The following is a 20,403-nucleotide window of genomic DNA, read 5'->3' as shown; positions in this document are numbered from 1 at the left end:
CATGACCACTGCCGTGGTGCGGTGAGTAACCGGCCCTTTTTTAAAGTCACTACCGTCCATTTGTGAAAAACGGAGGGGGGCCGGGAGCCGTTTGCGCCTGACGTGTAATTTCTTGGCTACTTCCTCACTCATTAAGGTCCGGGCGCACCCGGAATCAACCAAGGCGGGAAACTCTAATCTCGGGCCCCCTTTGGCTAGGGAAAGGTGGACCCTGATATACACATTTTCCTCTTGGGCGCTTACCATTGGGGGAGCTCCTTGCACAACAATCGGAACGGTCTGCTGAGGAGCCCCTCTTACAGCAGACCGACGGCGTTTTTTGCCGGTATCTCCCACTCTTCCTCCTCGCTGGACGAAGGAGATGGGGTAATTGTATTCCGTGACTCGGCGGAGTCAAAGGTGGCATTTGTAATCCGGGATCCCGATGGACCGGAGGAAGTGGAAGCTTCTTCTTGGGTGCGCGCGTGCAGCGCAGAGGGCGCGCTCCGGCGTCCAGGAGCACTACTCCGGCGTCGAGGTTGGCCCTCCGCCGGGGTTTTCTCCGGTTCGGTCAGACGGGGCGGAGGAGGACGCCCGGTACGGGACGGGCATTGCGAGGCGAAGTGACCCTTGCCTCCGCATACCAAGCACACTCCAGCTTCGAAGCGCTTGCGGCGTTCAGCGGCCGAGGGACCGCTGCCGCCCAGTGTTCGGGGATCTCTGGGCCCGCCTGGTTTGTCCCCTCGCCGCTGAAGGTCGCGACCGGTACGCTGCTTGGACAGATTCAGAAGTTGCTTACAGTTTTCAATGTCTGCCGCATGGCGTACCCAACCCTCGACATCAGGGGGATTACCCTGCATGAAAGCCCAGTGTTGCAGGTCCGGATTCAGTCCCTCCCTGAAGCACTGTACCCGGGTGGCTTCGCTCCAATCCAAAATTCTACTCGATAGGGACTGGAATTCGCTTGCATACTGCGCCACCGACTTAGTCCCTTGGCGCAGTTGCATCAAGTTGGCCTTAGCCCGCTCCCCCAGGTTCGGGTCCTCGAACCGGTTCCGGAGAGCAACCATAAACTCATCTAGACTCCTTAGTACAGGGGAGCGGAGTTCGTACTGCAACACCATCCAGGCTGCCGCCTCGCCTTGCAAGAGGGAGGCCACGTACTGGACCTGGGACTCTTCGGAGGGGAAGATCCGGCCCTGCTCGCGCATAAAAATATCCACTTGGACCAAAAAGAAAGTCAACTGGTCCCCCGACCCATCTTACGTGATCTTCAGGTCACGGCGGGTCAGGGCGCTGGGAGGAACGGGAGGGATTACCGGTGCCCCGTCTGGGGGGTTGCCGGGAGGTGGCTGTACCTTCAGTGCGTCCAGGGCAGCTGCCATCTGGGCCATCACAGCCTGCATGGTATCCATGCGTCCCAGCATGGTCTGGCGCTCCTCTTGCCATTGCCTCCGTTCCTCGTCCATCAGGACCTCCCTTCGTGCGAGGTCCTCTTCGAGTCCCGTGCCGGATAAAGCCAAGCGGCGATGTTTCGCCTCGGTCCGTGAGAGCGACCAGTCCTTGGGGGAATCCAACCAGGAGTTGAAGGGGTTCTTGGGTTTCGTGCCCAAGCCCGGTCCCGGGGGTGGGGCCACGGGTACCTTCCGTTTGGCCCCTTCATCCTTGGGGTCCGGTAGCTCCGGTGCGTCGGGTTTGTCCGGCGAACCCGGGGGGGTAGCAGGGTCCTCCTCGCCTGGCATGGCTGTCCCGTCCGGTACAGATGCAGAGCGAAAAGGCAGGGACTTGTAACTTAATGTGAGAGTCCCAATCCCCTGTGCTACTTCGCCAAATCACTTGCTCAGACTTGGTGCAGAAACAAAGGATTTATTGAAGGCTTCAGAAGGTATGAGCAGACACGGATTCAAAGTTACAAGTGAACTAGCTTATCGGGGTTACAGTATATATCTACTACAGGGCAAGAGGGTCACACTCCTATTGTGAGAAACAGTAAGACAGATTGGTGCAATACAAAACATCAAACAGTTCCAAGGAGACAGTGAGGGCTATCAGCACTTCAAGGCCGGACTCGGCCTGAGGGAGTGTAGGCAGGAAGCACAGCAGGGGAGGGAGAGCTGGCACCTGGGCAAGATAGATGGGACGTGAGACCCAGGAAGGCACGGGGAGGTGTGAACTGCTTTTTACGAGTTCAAAGCGGTTGGGATGAGAAGTCAGAACACATAGCCCTCACAACAAGGGAGGTGCATGGCACACAATTTTACATAAGACCCCACTACACCAGTAGAGATAAGCAAATGCTCCCTATTTCATGTCCTTTTTCTATTCATTTATGGGGTTTCCCCCACTAGTCTTGGTTCTCCAGTTTTCACTGTTGCATGCTGATAGTTTTATATGCAATTTATATAGTACTTAAATACTTACTTTACTTTAATGATACTGCTCATGTAGCCAATCCGGCCTTGAACAGTGTCACACTGAGATTGAAAAGAAAGAAAAAGGAACCATGTATTTTTATATTTGTATATAATTAGGTATCTAAATAACCAACAAAAGAATTAATTAATTTAATTTTAATTGACTGGGGAAGAAACTTGGAAACTGCCAGTGTAGTATTAAAATCCGCCCCTGCTAAAAGGACCCTCAGCTTATCCAATTCACACACAGGGTCCTGGATAAAAGGTTTTATCCATCTGTTTCTGGCCTCATTGAGCAGGGCACAACTGACTAAAGAATGCTGAAGAGTATCTATTTGGCCAGAACCACACTGACATACCTGTTCAGAGTATGGAACCCTACTTAAACAGCCCATTAGCTCTCCTGATGGAATGGCATTTAACCTAGCCAACATGAATAGTCATCTGTATCGTGGAACTGTCAGGAAGTCAAAATATGCTGGAAGAGATTGCGGCAGATTTAAACCTAGGTATAAAGGTGAACATACTCTTCGTGCTCTTATTGTAGTACATCTAAATTCCAGTTTTTGCAAGCAGCTCAGGATTGAAGACAGAGCTGCCAATAGCCCATGATCTTTTAGGTCAGAAAGAGGAATTCCTAAAAACTGGATATGGCATTCAACCAGTTTACTCCATGAGCTCTAATAGGAATCAGCTTGAAGTAGATGTAAGTATCCATTCAACTCCATGGAGAAATAAACCATAACCCAGAATCTAAAGCCTGCAGCACGAGTCCAAGCTTCAAGGGGCAGTACTTAAATAGTTAATAAGAACATAAGAAAGGCCCTGCTGGATCAGACCAAGGCCCATCAAGTCCAGCAATCTGTTCACCCAGTGGCCAACTAGGTGCCTCAAGGAAGCCACCAACAAGACGAGTGCAGCAGCACCATCCTGCCTGTGATCCACAGCACCCAAAATAATAGGCATGCTCCTCTGATACTAGAGAGAATAGGTATGCAGCATGACTAATATCCATTCTAACTAACAGCCATGAATACCCCTCTCCATGAATATGTCCACTCCCCTCTTAAAGCCCTCCAAGCTGGCAGCCATCACCACATCCTGGGGCAGGGAGTTCCACAATTTAACTATGCAGTGTGTGAAAAAAATACTTCCTTTTATCTGTTTTGAATCTCTCACCCTCCACCTTTAGCAGATGACCCCGTGTTCTAGTATTATGGGAGAGGGAGAAAAACTTCTCCCTGTCCACTCTCTCCAAACCATGCATAATTTTATAGACTTCTATCATGTCTCCCCTCAGCCGCCGTCTTAACCGCTCCCCATAGGACAGTTGCTCTAGTCCCCTAATCATTTTGGATGCTCTTTTCTGCACCTTCTCAAGCTCTGTAATATCCTTTTTTAGGTGTGGTGACCAGAACTGTACACAGTATTCCAAGTGTGGTCTCACCATAGATTTGTACAAGGGCAGTATGATATCAGCAGTTTTACTCTCTATTCCTCGTCTAATTATGGCCAGCATAGAATTTGCCTTTTTTTACAGCAGCCGCACACTGGGTTGACATCTTCATTGAGCTATACCACCCCAAGATCCCTTTCTTGGTCTGTCGCTGCCAGCACAGATCCCATCAGTGTATATGTGAAGTTGGGATTTTTTGTTCCAATGTGCATCACTTTAAACTTACTCACATTGAATCTCATTTGCCATTTTAATGCCCATTTTTCTAGTACGCAGAGACCCTTCTGGAGCTCTTCACAGTCCAATTTTGTTTTAACCACCCTAAATAATTTGGTGTCATCTGCAAACCTGGCTACTTCACTGTTTAACCCCAACTCCAGGTCATTGATGAACAGGTTGAAAAGCACCGGTCCCAACACAGATCCCTGAGGCACCCCACTGCTCACATCCCGCCATTGTGAGAACTGACCATTGATTCCTACTCTCTGTTTCCTATTTTTCAGCCAGCTCTCAATCCATAAGAGGACTTGTCCTCTTATCCCGTGACTATGAAGTTTGCTTAGCAGTCTTTGGTGGGGGACTTTGTCAAAAGCTTTTTGGAAATCCAAATCCAAATATCCACAGGCTCATTCCTCTCCACATGCTTATTGACACTTTCAAAAAACTCTAATAGGTTAGTGAGACAGGACCTACCCTTACAGAAGCCATGTTGGGTTTTGCCCAGCAGACCTTGCCCTTCAATATGCTTGACAATTCTATCTTTAATAATGCTTTCCACTAATTTACCCGGAACAGACATCAAGCTAACTGGCCTGTAATTTCCTGGGTCCCCCCTGGAACCTTTTTTTATAAATGGGTGTTACTTTGGCCATTCTCCAGTCCTCTGGTACAGAGGCTGATCGAAGGGACATATTACATATCTTTGTTAGAAGTTCAGCTATTTCCCATCTGAGTTCTTGAAGAACTCTAGGATGAATACCGTCTGGTCCCTGTGACTTGTTAGTCTGCAGTTTGTCTAGACGTTCTAGGACTTCCTGCCTTGTTACCACTATTTGCCTCAGTTCCTCATTTTCCCCTCTCCAAAATCTCTGTTCAGGAGAAGGAATCTGCCCTGTATCTTCAACAGTGAAGACAGATGAGAAGAATCCATTTAGTTTTTCAGCAATCGCTTTATCCTCCCTTAGAGTTCCTTTACTCCCATTGTCATCCAATGGTCCAACCGCTTCCCTAGCTGGTTTCCTACTCCTAATATACTTAAATAATTTCTAATTGTTTGTTTTGATGTGTTTAGCAATATGCCTCTCAAAATCTTTTTTGCATCTCTAATTATCCTCTTGCACTTCCTTCACCTTACATGTTAGCCATGGTGGTGACCTCTTGGACTTATTACTACCTTTCCTGACCTGGGTATACAAGCTAGCTGAGCCTCTAGTAATGTGGACTTGAGTAACCCCCAAGCCTTTTCAAGAGAATTAACCCTCCTAACTGTTCCTTTCAACTTCCTTTTTACCAGTTTTCTCATTTTAGAGACGTTCCCTCTTTTAAAGTCAAAGGTAATTGTGTGAGATTTCCCAGTCACTTTCCCACTTACATATAAATTAAATTTGATGCCATTGTGATCACTATTGCCAACTGGCTCAACTACATCCACATCCCGCACTAAATCACTGGCAGCAACACAGAGTATTAAATCCATAAAAATACATAAGTATCCTCAAAAATACAAATACAGCTGACGGGATCCAGTCATCTGCTCATGCAAGGATCGCAGATCATAGATCTTCCACACACTCTCATCCATGCAGCAGTGCCTTCTGATCCTGGGAAACCTGATTCCTAGAATCACAAGTCCGATGTGTAATAATTTTGTTCAAAAAACAACAACACAGAAAAAAAGTTTTTTAAAAAAAATAAAAGATATATATAAAGACAAATATATAACAACAGTGGTGGCAGTTCTGCACATTGTTGTAATATATATGAGTCTTTTAGCTGTAGTAAGAGCATGGAGGGTCCATTTCCATTGACCATCGGTTAGCCTCCAAGAGATGGGCAGGTAGTTTAAAAATACATAAGTATCCTCAAAAATCAATGAACATTTTAATACAAAATTAATATGAGCAATAACCTCTTCCCAGAAAAACCGAATGACTGGACACACCCAAAGCATAAGGGATGCATCAGTAGTTACAATGCCAACACTTTATTCAATCCTTTGCTAAGGAGTTTCTGAAGTGTTTGGTATAAGCCTTCCATTAAAAAGATATCTTCCCAGTTTTTAGATCTGGATTGGCCCATAATGTTAATTTAGCATGTGAAAATGGATCAAATTGCTATTGTTGCACCATTATACACCATTGTTCTCTAGTTGCAGAAATTGCAAGAGGAATTGGATCTCTCTAGCATAAGTAGACCTTAATCATTCCACTTAGGGAGGGGCACCAGATAACAGGCCTCCAAAACAGCCCAAGGTAGATAGTCCAACAACAAGGAGCAATCCCAATAATTAATACAAGTTAACAAGTGTACCTGATGATATAAACTAAGATCAGGGAAACCACATCCTCCTTCATTGAATGGAAGTTGCATCCTCTTTAAAGAAACCCAAGGTAGTGTGAGGAACCCCACATAAATGTCTGAAACAAAGTATTAATTTTTTGAATATATCTGCAAGGTATATAGAAAGAGATTGGACCTGATTCCTGGAATCACAGGACCCATGTTTAATAATAACTATGTGGGTCAGTAAGTTGTAGAAAGCAGGGGAAGAGGGCAAAAATACTTCCTCTTGCTCCTTCCATCAGTGCAGTTCCACTGCTATGAACAACTGGGAAGAAAAGAAAAGTGGGGAATGTCCATGACCATCAGTGTCAACCACTGAAGGATTTCTGGATTGGTTCTTGTAGGTTATCCGGACTGTGTGACCGTGGTCTTGGTATTTTCTTTCCTGACATTTTGCCAGCAGCTGTGGCAGGCATCTTCAGAGGAGCAACACTGAAGGACAGTGTCTCTCTGACCGTGAAAGCCTTCGACAAGATTTCTGGATTAATCTTGCTGCACATCATTTATATGCATAATATAGGTATAATGCAGGTGCTGGTTGAACAATATTATATTCCATACCAAAGCCCGTTGTTTAAAAATAGTGATCAAGTGGCAGCCATTGTCCACTGATGGATTTACTCACGCCCATTTTTGTGATCGATCCCAGTAAGTTAAAGGGCCAGGTTGCCCTCGTGTCACTCTATGGAACCCATCAGAGAAGGAACTATCTACAGCAGAGAGTGACTCACTTCTGACTGAAAATTCTGAACTACCCTATGCATGATTGGAGCCTGGTATTTCATCTTCCTCTTCAGAGACGTTTTTGACAAGTTCCATCTCAGACCCCAGATCCAGACAACTCCTTGGGAGCACCTGGACAGACAGTCTTGGCTCAAGGTCTGAGTTGCTAAAAGTAAGCTCTGTGGTCTAGATCAAGCAAGTTAAGATAATGGGAACTGAAATAAAATTAGATTATCAATAAATACATTTACTTCCTATCATACCTTTAGGAAAAGATTAATTCAAAATCTAGGAAGCACTGTCAGGCTGTTGACCAACATGGGTTTATTCAACAAAGATGAAGCATCTTCCTGGTCCAAGCTCATTCCTGATCATAAGCATAAATAATTGTCTCCAAATTGATGCAAAGTCTACACCTGTGTCAAACTCATTGGCTTTATACATTTCTAAGCTTCCATTTTAGGGATTATTTTCCTGTTTATGTCCATTTTTGAACATCCTTCTGGACATCTAATCAGTGAATTGAAAAGACTCATCATGTCCTGTCAATTAACAAGGACTTTCCAGACATACTGCATTTTTGCCATTACTTGAGACCTTACAGTGACAATGCTAGTTTTCTCACTAAATCAACCTATTCAACCAACTATATGGAATTCTGCAAAGCAGAGTGAGGCCCTCCAGATCTTCAGGGAGAAAAAACACAAAAAGGACAGAGACCCATCATATACTGCAAAAAAAAAAGTTGCACATGATTGTTGGTCCTATTGTGGGTTGGGTCCAGCCAACTTTTTCATTGAATTTCCTCAGGTCTCCTTACTACTGTCCCTGTGCCACATTGTTTTGTTCATTCAGGTGCCATGATCCCTTGGATAGCCTTTCTGGGTAATCGACAGGGTCACCCCCCTTTTTTCCTTAGCAGAAAGCTGGTTGGATCCACCTCTATGCTGGGTAGCATCTATGCCAGAGCTAATCCTAGAGTAAGCATCCCAGCAGCAGTACATGGAGCAGGAGTATCATTAAAAAGGTTTACTCCCCACCCCCCGGAGTAGTAGTTTGCTTTACCAGGTTATGGAGATTTAGGAGCAATCATGTCCTACTCAACAAGGATAGGCTCACTCCATGATTTCCAAAACACTTTGCAAAATATATAAAAAAGCACCGGTCACATTAGAATTCATGGAAATACACTTTGCCTAGCACCAAAATATATCACAAAGTGGAGCCATTAGACTGACAATACCCCGGCTTTTAATTTTAATATGCTCACATGTAATATATAGCACCCAGCAATTTCCAGACACAGGCTCCATCTAGAGGCTATGAAACAAAATTGGCTTTTAAAAGTATTTTCACTACCAAGAAAGAATAAGGACCCAGAAAAGGCATTAGAGCATAATTAATTTACTATTTCATGAAAAAAAAAACATGCTATCAGATTCTAGTCTTTTTCTCTCACTATGTGTGTGTGTATGTGAAAGAGGAAGGGGGAAGACACTTGCTTAAATATAAAAATGGTAAAACTGGAAATTTACTGACCAGTATCTGATCTGAACTATGTTGATTTGAAAATATAATACGTGTTCTAAATCCCACTTTGACCCAGCTGATTTAGCCATGTGGATCCACGCCACAGTAACCTTGGGGCTAAACTGTGGTAATGCGCTCCTCACCAGTCTACCCTTGAAGACAACTTGGAAACTCCAAATGATACAGATCTTGACTTGGATCCTATGACATTGTTCTACTTATGGTCCTTTCTGACCACTGCAAAGGTTTCTCTGCTGTGGTATTTACTTCCTCTACCTCTAGCATTGTGCATGCATAAGGACTTTTTGAAAACATTGATCTCATGCACACAAAAGTGCACAGGAGAGAAAGTGAGTGCCATAGCGGAGAAAAACTTCTGCAGCAACTGGAAACTGTGAAGGGAACAATATCATAGGATCAAAACCTGGTGGCCTGGAGGGTTTTTTGTTTTCATTGTTTACAAAACTGGAGCATGCAAGTGAGGGTTGCTACGCCATTTCCCTTCCTACACCTTACATTGCTAATGGTGAACATGCTGAAATTGAATCCTGACAAGACAGAGGTGATGCTGATTGGAAAGGCTGAGGTCTTGGAGGGTATTTTGCTTCACACATTCAATGGAGATTAGCTGAATCTTGCTCAAAGGGTTATGATGATGGAGCCAGCATTACTGCTAGAGAAGTTAATTCAGCTACAAAATGCTGTCTTCCATCTTTACTTAGCCTAAGTAGAACAATGTCATAGGATCCAAGTCCCATACTCCTTCACCTCTCACTTAAGCATCCCAGGAAAGGAAGGAGAAGTTCAATACTCAACCAATCAGCCCTCATGTGCCTGCTTTACAAGCAAAAAAATTAATTGCCTATAGACTCAGGTTGCCTATCTACCTCAAGTTTAGAAGGGAGAATCTAAGATTTGGATGAGGGGGTAACAGCCCTGATAATTTCATCCCAACTGGATGCAGGAAATTACTCCTAGAAATGTTTTCCATGAAAACTAGTGGAAATGACTGTCAGATTCACTGTATCTAGTTTTAATTCCAATATGATGAAACTCGACTAAAATCTCATAAGAACCAAATCCAAACACACTGTTTTTGCACACCCCTGCTCTGGCTATGAGAGAATACACAATATGCCAAGTGCTATATCCACACATACATTTGGTGTGCTATATCTGTGTAGATGTACTGCAAATGTAACTGAGAGGTAAACAGCAGGTGAGGCGGGTGGGAACTTCCTCTCCTTTACAGAAGGAGTGCTAAAAAGAACTTTCGCTTGCTTTCAGCACACTGCTGGAAGTAGGCTGCATCTCAAGTTCCTTTGTCAGCACCATTTTCTTATTAATACACTGGCAGTCTTCGGATAGAAAGCAGGAAACAGAGAATACATTCTTTTTCAGGATAGTCAAGAACGTACCCCTTAGGAAAGAGCTGTGACCTTAGAAGGGAATGAATGGATGATCCAGGAACAGTAATTTCTAAGTTATTTTCGAATAACACAATAAGCATTGGGTGAAAATGCGTTGGGTCTACAATAAAGCTACTGTTGAGATTGATGCAGTTCTAGTATGATGCAATGGTCACACTTCCAAAGGTGTGATTTCCTTTCCCCCTTCATAGTCGTAAGTGCGAAGTCTAAACCCTGCAGTAATTATGACAAGTGGCTATTTGATTTGGTCTCAAGCATGATTCAACTTCAGATGCAAAACACAAACACCCAGCTTGAGTCATTAAATTTTTAATTACAATGGACAGCTGGATTTGGTTTTAAGGCCCGACTCAGAGGACACAGATAAAAATTTGCCCAGCAGCAAGCTGCCCAGTCCTGGGGAAAAGGGATTTGAGTTTAATGCCAGTCTCAATCAAGACTCTGGAAAACCTAATAAAATCAGGTATGGGCAGCAACAAGATGCATGAAAGCCCTATCAAATGGCCAGTGTTTGTATCAGTGCTCCAAGATTTTGGGAAGCCGGAATCAATACTTGACTGACATTAGAAGCACAGGTTGCATAGCCTGTCCCCCTGGTGGACTCTGTCAGACATGGCCTTGTGTTAAAAGGGTTCAGTTTTTAGCAAGCTGTTCTATTTAAAAAATGGTGGATATGCCAAATATTGGACATTTGGTGCTGGGAATACAGAGGATGTAGCTTACTAGCAACAATCTGCTTTGAATGCAGAAGGTCTCAGGATGAATCCTTGGCACCTCCAGGTAAAGGAACTCAGGTAGCAGGAGCAAAGTTAGACCTTTCTCTGGGAAGGCAATGGACTAGATAGACCTATTGTCTGAAACAGAATAAAGCTGTTTCATATATGTTTGTATCATGGTGCAGCCTGATTTGCACACTCAAAAAATGGTCCCAGGGTATGAGATGAAGAATATCATGCAGCAATCTTGCTAAAGCTAAGCGCATGAACACACATGAAACTGTCTCATACTGAGTAAAATTTTTAATCTATCAAGGTCAATATTGTCTGCTCTGACTGGTAGCAGCTCTCCATGGCCTCAGGTAGAGGTATTCCATGTCATCTGCTACCTGATCTTCTTTTAACTGGAGATACCAAGGACTGAAACTGGGACCTTCAGCATGCCAAGCAAATGCTCTGTCATTCAGCCACAGGCCCACCCCTAAGTCTGGTTCTGGTCAGCAATTGAATGGGAAATAGCCAAGGATCCCTAAGTATGCCATGAGAGACAGCTGAGGTTATGGGGTATAAATGAAATAAATAAAAGGGTTTTTTTCTAACCAGTATAAAGGATAAAATAATTTAAAATCTTACCAAGAACCAATCCTTCATGCAGTTGTCCAAGCTCAGACATTATATGCCAAACAAAATAAAAATATGCTTATTTCTGCATTCAAGGTATGCTTAGATGAGCTATGAGAAGCTGCTCCAATGTCAGAGCTTACCAATTGTGTAGGAGTGAAACAGAGGGAAAGAAAAAATAAACACATACTAGAGATTCTAGTCCCCCTTTGTTGAGTTTTGCTGGAAAATGTAGAGAACAAAGAGGGAGCAGGTAATATTTCTTCTCTGATATATGTGAGAAGATGTTTGGACAAAAGAATTATTTGTATGCTTTTTATATCATTTACAATACTATGGTTACTATATTACATAAACTATTATTTAATGTTTAAGAATCTTTTTTTGCTCACTTCACTATGACTGTGACCACAAAACGGAAGTAAGTTGACACCCAAATGTTTATCGATCAATTTCTTCATTGAACAATTCAGTCTTGGGCAGTAAACCGTACTCTGAGTCCTGAAATGACTGGGGGAAAGGCAGGTCTATAAAAATGTTTTTTAAAATTAATGTGAGCTTGTAGATCTGTGCAAAATGTCTGTACTGATTTTTAAGATGGAGGAGTTTGTATTGTATTGTGATCTGAAATTCAGTCATTTGCCTGTAAATCGCATCTGTATGTGAAAAATAAAAGGAACTTCTTCTGAACAGAGGCCGTTTTGCAAGCGTCAGATACTAATTTTCCAACTGTTATTTTTGCTACTCAAAAAGAGCTTAAAATGATGAAGCAAGGACTCCCCAGAATTTCAGTGGTATGGGATCACCTTTTATCAAAGGGACCTTGGATGCCATTCTTGAAGCATGTGAGATGCCACTCCTTGGTGCAACGGCAACCTGGGAAAATAGTCATAGGTTGCCTCATATTTCCCAGGATGCATCCAAGGAACTAGAAGATTTTCAGTCTAAACTAGTCTAGAAAGCTTTTCGGTCTAAACTAGTTCTGCTTATTTTAAATCTAGCTCTTAGCTGAACCTTCTGTAAGTGAAATGCCCTTGTTTTTGGAAGGCAGCCTTTGTGCTAGTACCACTATTTCACATTTCTGTAGTGCTAATAATCTGTTAGTCATTGTATAGAATGAAAACCAAATAACAGTTAATCCCCGGCATCTCCAGTTAAAGGAACTAGCTAATTAGGTGATGTGAAAGACCCTTGCCTGAGACCCTGGAGAGCCACTGCCAGTCTGGGTAGACAAAAGTAACTTTGATGGACCAAGGGTCCATCCTGTCGGCTTTGGGGGGAAAGCCGACAGGAGCTGAGAAGCATCCAGTTCGAGCAAACTCAGTGCACATGGACAAAGGGAAAATTGCTTCAGATTGCCCACATGGGAATTACTTGGACATGAAAGGGAATGGGGGTGAAATGATGGATAGCCACTTAAAGATGCCCAAAGGCACATGCCAGGCAAGTCAAAAGAGAGAAACAGTGTGGAGGTATTTCTATGCTAATGCTAGAAGCCTCCAAGCAAAAATGGGGGAGTTAGAGTGCATGGTTTTAATGGAAAACATAGATATAGTGAGCATTACAGAAACCTGATGGAGGGGAGAGAACCAGTGGGATACAGTCATCCCTGGTTACAAACTGTATAGAAATGACAGGGAAGGGCGTATTGGAAGGGGTGTTGCTATGTATATCAAGGAAGGCATAGTGTCTAATAAGGTAGAGACCATAAAAAGGGCAGACTCATCCACAGAATCCTTATGGATGACGATTCTGGGCCCCAAAGGAGATTTAGTACTGGGGACGTTCTATCGCCCCCCTGACCAAATGGCTCAAGGTGATCTTGAGATGGAGAATGAAATTAGGGAAGCATGTAAAGGTAATGAAGTAGTAATAATGGGAGACTTCAACTTCTCTCATATTGATTGGATAAATGTATGCTCCAGTCAAGCCAAAGAGATAATTTTTTTAGACATCCTAAATGACTGTGCCCTCGAACAGTTGGTCATAGACCCAACCAGAGGGGAGGCGATCCTGGATTTAATGCTCTGTGGTGCTGCCAGTGATTTAGTGCGGGATGTGGATTTAGTTGAGCCAGTTGGCAATAGTGATCACAATGGCATCAAATTTAATTTATATGTAAATGGGAAAGTGACTGGGAAATCTTACACAATTACCTTTGACTTTAAAAGAGGGAACTTCTCTAAAATGAGAAAAATGGTAAAGAGGAAGTTGAAAGGAACAGTTAGGAGGGTTAAATCTCTTGAAAAGGCTTGGGGGTTACTCAAGTACACATTACTAGAGGCTCAGCTAGCTTGTATACCGCAGGTCAGGAAAGGTAGTAAGTCCAAGAGGTCACCACCATGGCTAACATGTAAGGTGAAGGAAGCAATTAGAGAAAAAAGTCTTCCTTCAGAGACTGGAAGGTTTGCCCAAACGAGGCGAACAGAAGCAAACACAAACTTGCACAAAGGAAATGCAAGCAGATAATTAGAGATGCAAAAAAAGATTTTGAGGGGCATATTACCAAACACATCAAAACAAACAATAAGAAATTGTTTAAGTATATTAGGAGTAGGAAACCAGCTAGGGAAGCGGTTGGACCATTGGATGACAATGGGAGTAAAGGAACTCTAAGGGAGGATAAAGCGATTGCTGAAAAACTAAATGAATTCTTCTCATCTGTCTTCACTGTTGAAGATACAGGGCAGATTCCTTCTCCTGAACAGAGATTTTGGAGAGGGGAAAATGAGAAACTGAGGCAAATAGTGGTAACAAGGCAGGAAGTCCTAGAACATCTAGACAAACTGCAAACTAAAAAGTCACAGGGACCAGACAGTATTCATCCTAGAGTTCTTCAAGAACTCAAATGGGAAATTGCTGAACTTCTAACAAAGATATGTAATATGTCCCTTCGATCAGCCTCTGTACCAGAGGACTGGAGAATGGCCAAAGTAACACCCATTTATAAAAAAAGGTTCCAGGGGGGACTCAGGAAATTACAGGCCAGTTAGCTTAATGTCTGTTCCGGGTAAATTAGTGGAAAGCATTATTAAAGATAGAATTGCCAAGCATATAGAAGGGCAAGTTCTGCTGGGCAAAACCCAACATGGCTTCTGTAAGGGTAGGTCCTGTCTCACTAACCTATTAGAGTTTTTTGAAAGCATCAATAAGCATGTGGACAGGAATGAGCCTGTGGATATTGTGTATTTGGATTTCCAAAAAGCTTTTGACAAAGTCCCCCACCAAAGACTGCTAAGCAAACTTCATAGTCACGGGATAAGAGGACAAGTCCTCTTATGGATTGAGAGCTTGCTGAAAAATAGGAAGCAGAGAGTAGGAATCAATGGTCAGTTCTCACAATGGCGGGATGTGAGCAGTGGGGTGCCTCGGGGATCTGTGTTGGGACCTGTGCTTTTCAACCTGTTCATCAATGACCTGGAGTTGGGGTTAAACAGTGAAGTAGCCAGGTTTGCAGATGACACCAAATTAGTGGTTAAAACAAAATTGGACTGTGAAGAGCTCCAGAAGGATTTCTGCATACTGGAAGAATGGGTATTAAAATGGCAAATGAGATTCAATGTGAGTAAGTGTAAAGTGATGCATATTGGGACAAAAAATCCCAACTTCACATATACACTGATGGGATCTGTGCTGGCAGCGACAGACCAAGAAAGGGATCTTGGGGTGGTAGTGGATAGCTCAATGAAGATGTCAACCAAGTGTGTGGCTGCTGTAAAAAAGGCAAATTCCATGATGGCTATAATTAGACGAGGAATAGAGAATAAAACTGCTGATATCATACTGCCCTTGTACAAATCTATGGTGAGACCACACTTGGAATACTGTGTACAGTTCTGGTCACCACACCTAAAAAAGGATATTAGTCATGCTGCATACCTATACTCTGTAGTATCAGAGGAGCATGCCTATTATTTTGGGTGCGGTAGAACATAGGCAGGATGGTGCTGCTGCACTTGTCTTGTTAGTGGCTTCCTAGAGGCATCTGGTTGGCCACTGTGTGAACAGACTGCTGGACTTGATGGGCCTTGGTCTGATCCAGCAGGGCCTTTCTTATGTTCTTATGTTCTTAAGGGTTTGATTCAGTATAAGGCAGCTTCATGTGTTCATATCTTACTCTACATATCTTGTCCTGACTGGGTCTGAAAAAACAACACTTTGTCACACTCCACTAAGTGAATTTGTGGTTGACATGCAATTTCCTGGGAACCAACCAGCTCTCAGCCACAATGTTCTGTCAAACTGATGTATATTACCTAGTTAGGCAAACCACCCTTAAGGTTATATTTTTGTATCGTTAAAACTGATTTCCTGACAATTTTGTTATCTGGTTTCCAGATGAAGAATGTGCTGTCAAGTCACAACCAACTTATGGCAACCCCAATCATGGGGTGTTCAAGGCAAGAGATGAGCAGAGGTGGTTTGCCACTGCCTTCCTTTGCCTAGCAATCCCAGTCTTCCTTGGTGGTCTCTCATCCAAGTATTGGCTGTGGCTGGCAGTATTTAGCTCAGGCCAAACTGGGCTATTCAGGATGATTTATTGGAATCTAATTTTTTTTTGGGGGGGGGAACACACACACCCAAACCTAGGTATTCATTTGCCAGGTCCCTCTTCACCACCGGTGGGAGGTTTTGGGGGCAGAGCCTGAGGAGGACGAGGTTTGGGGAGGGGAGGGACTTCAATTACATAGAGTCCAATGGCCAAAGCAGCCATTTTCTCCAGGTGAACTGATCTCTATTGGCTGGCAATCAGTTGAAATAGCAGGAGATCGCCTGCCACCACCTGGAGGTTGGCAACCCTACCTAAGTACCATGTCGCTTTGCACCCAAATTATAAATGCCTATATCCTTGCCAACAGCCAGAGAAACGTAAAGTGGGATGTAAATATTCATTCATTCATTTATGGCAGAGATTTATGTATCAAGTAGGTTTAGGAGAGCCAGCGTGGTGTAGAGGTTAAGAACGGTGGTTTGGAGCAGTGGATTCTGGTCTGGAGAACCGGGTTTGATTCCCCACTCCTCCACATGAGCGGCGAAGGCTAATCTGGTGAACTGGATTTGTTTCCCCGCTCCTACACATGAAGCCAGCTGGGTGACTTTGGGTAAGTCATTCTCTCTCAGCCTCACCTACCTCACAGGGTGTCTGTTGTGGGGAGGGGGAGGGGAGGTGATTGTAAGCCGGTTTGATTCTCCCTTAAGTGGCATATAAAAACCAACTCTTCTTCTTCTTATAAATTAGGATGGCAGGATATATTCACCAAAGGGAGGCCATTTTGAGTGACAAAATGTGGCAACTGTAACAAACTTTTCTGGCCCTGAGTGATATATGTAGACTTAATATCATTTTGTTCATGGATACCAACAAGCGGATTCTCTGGAAATGCCTCAGTCTACATTCAGGTAAGTGGTAGGTAAGGTGCAAAGGTCTAGGGAGGAATAGACTTGGCTTTAGATATGGGTCTTGAGGAGGAATCTGAAAGTCAAGAAAAAGGCAGCCTGGCAAATAAGGAGGGAGAGGCTTTTCCAGTTTCATGGAACATTTTGGCTCAAGATACAGGGACTACATTTTGAGAAAGATACCAAGGGGTCTGGATGTGGCAATGCATTTAGGAAAAATGATCACAGATTCAGTGTTTCATTGACCTTTGTCATGTTCCTGAAAACAAAACTTCATAATTCTGCTTTTGTGCTGCATAATGGATTCGTGGCATGAACTAATGTCTCTGAAAATGAGCATCTGTGAATAAAATGTCTTAACTATCTGAAAGCACAATGCTGTCCTTTCAACCTTCATCCCCCTCCAGCGAAAAAGCCTTTTGCAAGGGGCAACAGGGCGCACCACATAACCACCTCATGCCAAGAGCTCAGGTCAAGGGGAAGGAGGCAAGAACATGCACTGTTTACATTATCAGGTACCTCTCAGAATTACTTGGCTGCTGCCTTTATCCTTTGTCTTCTCTTGAGCCATCATTCGGAGAATCATACTCTAGGTGAAGAGAAGTTTTCTCAAGTCACTTCTTCTTTATACAGGGACCTCAAGCTTTGGCTGCTGCCATAAGATGCCACAAAATGCAAAAAAGAGCAAAAAGGGCCAGTGGCATCTTAAGGGCAACACAACGATCTAGAAACAGAATAAACCACAGCTAGCACTTGGCCTCTGGATTCCACAACATTATTTTTTTTATTGCCACAGCTGTACCTTTAGCCAAATGTGAAACTCAAATTAAATTCAACAATATATGGGAGAGCCTTGATCTCCCATAGGTGTTTAAGTCAAAAGAAGCCATGGGGGGATTTATGGGGGATTGGAGATACCGCATTGGAAAGGAGATAGGTTAATTTGTATCCTTTCCACCATTTTTCTGGTCTATTTTTTAAAATTACGTGTGAGAGTGTGACCTGTCTGGCACAACGGGAGTGTTCTAGGTGACTTACAATACAATGACATACTATAGATAACAAAAAGAAGCAGTAAAACCAGAAAACAGTGTTGCACTTACCTGTAACTGTAGTTCATTGAGTGTCTTCTGTGCAAGCATGCATGGGAACTGTGCAGGCACGGGCTAGCCACGGAGTTGACTACCAAGCTTTTAGAGGGTTTTTTTTTTTTTAGCTTCTGAGGAGCGCTCCCCGGAGTCCCCACCCTCCATCTCGAGCCGAGGCTTTCCCACCCAAACAATCACATGACAGAGGTGGAGCACACTCCTCTCCCTCAGTTTTCCTTTCTTTCTTTGATATTTCAGCTTAGTCCATTTTGCCTGCCTGATTCCCAAAGTCAAGCGCATTAATCAAGACTTTCGCGATCACAATTCATTTGCTTAGCCACTATGGTCAGTTTTTTAATTGCCGTTTTCAATGGCTGTTAGCTGCTGCGAGGCTTTTTAAAGTATGTGGCAGGATATAAACTGAACGAACGAATGATAAACCTCAGTTCAGCTCACTGGCAATCACTGCTTTCATTCAGTGCAACTCCGAAGTTGCTCCAAATTGCCTTTAGGATTACTCCAGTCAGCCTGTACTTGAGCAAGACTTGTTGTAACCCCCCATACAGTTCAGTATTTTTGTATGCCCGCATGGAAGCACTGTAGAGCCCCAGGTCAAGTTAACCCATCGTGATCATTGAGGGGGAGCATGTAAACACCATACATCCCCAGATTATAATGTAATTTATGCAAATGGCTCCAGCTTCACTGAATGATACTGTGTTGTTGCCTGCTGTCCCAGAACATAAGATGGATCCCCTGGAACTTTCTGAATTAATAGCTTGCTACCCTGGAGTGTTCGTGGTATTTACAAAATCTCTCATGTGTCCTGAAATTGTGCTTCTTTCCCTTTCCTTTGGGTTGTGGCTAGGTCACTGGGATTTGCTTTCACCGGGATATATGGAAGCAAAGTTGTCAGAATCATGGCACAGTGATTCCTAAAGGGTCCATAAATAGGGCTGCCAGGTGGGTGGTTTCAGCGAGCAATTGCTCGCCAATCCACTGAACTGCTCCAGAGAGGGGATGACGTGCACGTGCAGCCATGCACACATGCGATTGCCCTGCCTCCCAAAAAAAAAACCACCGAGAAGGGGGACATGGCAGCTCTATCCATAAAAGAATGGTGAATCATCCTATTGGTCTTAATGAGATGATTCAAATAATTAAACACTCAATTTAGGTGTAAAGGACATGTGCTCAACAGAAACCAGAGGAAAAATTGGAGAAATGTTTTTACACCATTCCCCTAAATTGGCTGAATATAGGTTGAGTTTCTAGACCTCCAAATACATATGGCTACATCTGCACATAGTTGGATGTTGCACTATAGCTGTAATGTGCAGCTGGTCTTTTGTGGTGTGGAAAATGCAATCCAGTTATAAATGATTGCTATGATATAATCATAGCACAGTATCAATGATGAGTGGATGCAGCGTGTATATCTTTTCCTATAACTCTAAGGATGCCTTTTGGATTTGGGTATGTGCCTGGTTAATGATACGAACACGGGGCAGAAAGCAGTAGGCATAATGTGATTAGCCATATTACATTTAATTATATTATGCCTAATGCTTTCTGTCCCGTGTTAGTATCAACACGGTTTTATGATCAACAACAATAACGGGAAGCAAAAACCAGCTGCTTTGAAATCAAATATGCTTCCTAGCAAAAGTAAGCTTTGCATCTGAATGACTGATGAAGGAAATGAAGAAGCTCAAGTGAGAGACCAGTGAAGAAGAAGAAGAGTTGGTTTTCATATGCCGACTTTCTCTACCACTTAAGGGAGACTCAAACTGGCTTACAATCACTTTCCCTTCCCCTCCCCACAACAGACACCTTGTCTGGTGAGTGAGGCTGAGTGAGTGTGACTTGCCCAAGGTCACCCAGCTGGCTTTGTGTGTAGGAGTGGAGAAACAAATCCAGTTCACCAGATTAGCCTTGGCCGCTCACGTGGAGGAGTTGGGAATCAAACCTGGTTCTCCAGGTCAGACTCCACCGCTCCAAACCACCACTCTTAACCACTACATCATGCTGGTTCTCCTCATGGAATAGGGTAAATCCTGTCTTCCCCACTGGTCCCTGCTTCTTTTCCTCTTGCTCACCCCCACCAGTGCCACTTTTTCCTTCTTCCACCCTCCAGTTGCCATTCCTGTCTGCCACCTCCTTCTCTCCAACCTCCTCCACCATGCCCTCCTCCTCTCCACTTCTACTGCCATGGCCACCTTCTCCTTCCAGTCCTCCTGCCACTACTTTCTCCTTCTAACTTCTACATCTCCTTATTTTTGAAAATGCCCACTTGTTTGGGGTTGCTAGGGAACCATGATCTTGGTCAGCATTTTTTTTACACAAATCACTTCTCCATTTGCAGGATTTTAAAACTTCCAATTCTTACACTTTTCCCAAAAGTTTGTAGAAAGACTTCCCCTTCCTTTACTTGGCCCAATTATGTGGGTGTTTTTCTAACCTGTGCTCTGCAACCAAATTCACAAC

The sequence above is a fragment of the Euleptes europaea genome, chromosome 2 (genome assembly GCF_029931775.1).
Source record: "Euleptes europaea isolate rEulEur1 chromosome 2, rEulEur1.hap1, whole genome shotgun sequence".
Classification (NCBI taxonomy): Eukaryota; Metazoa; Chordata; class Lepidosauria; order Squamata; family Sphaerodactylidae; genus Euleptes; species Euleptes europaea.
Note: the sequence above shows the minus strand (reverse complement) of the source record.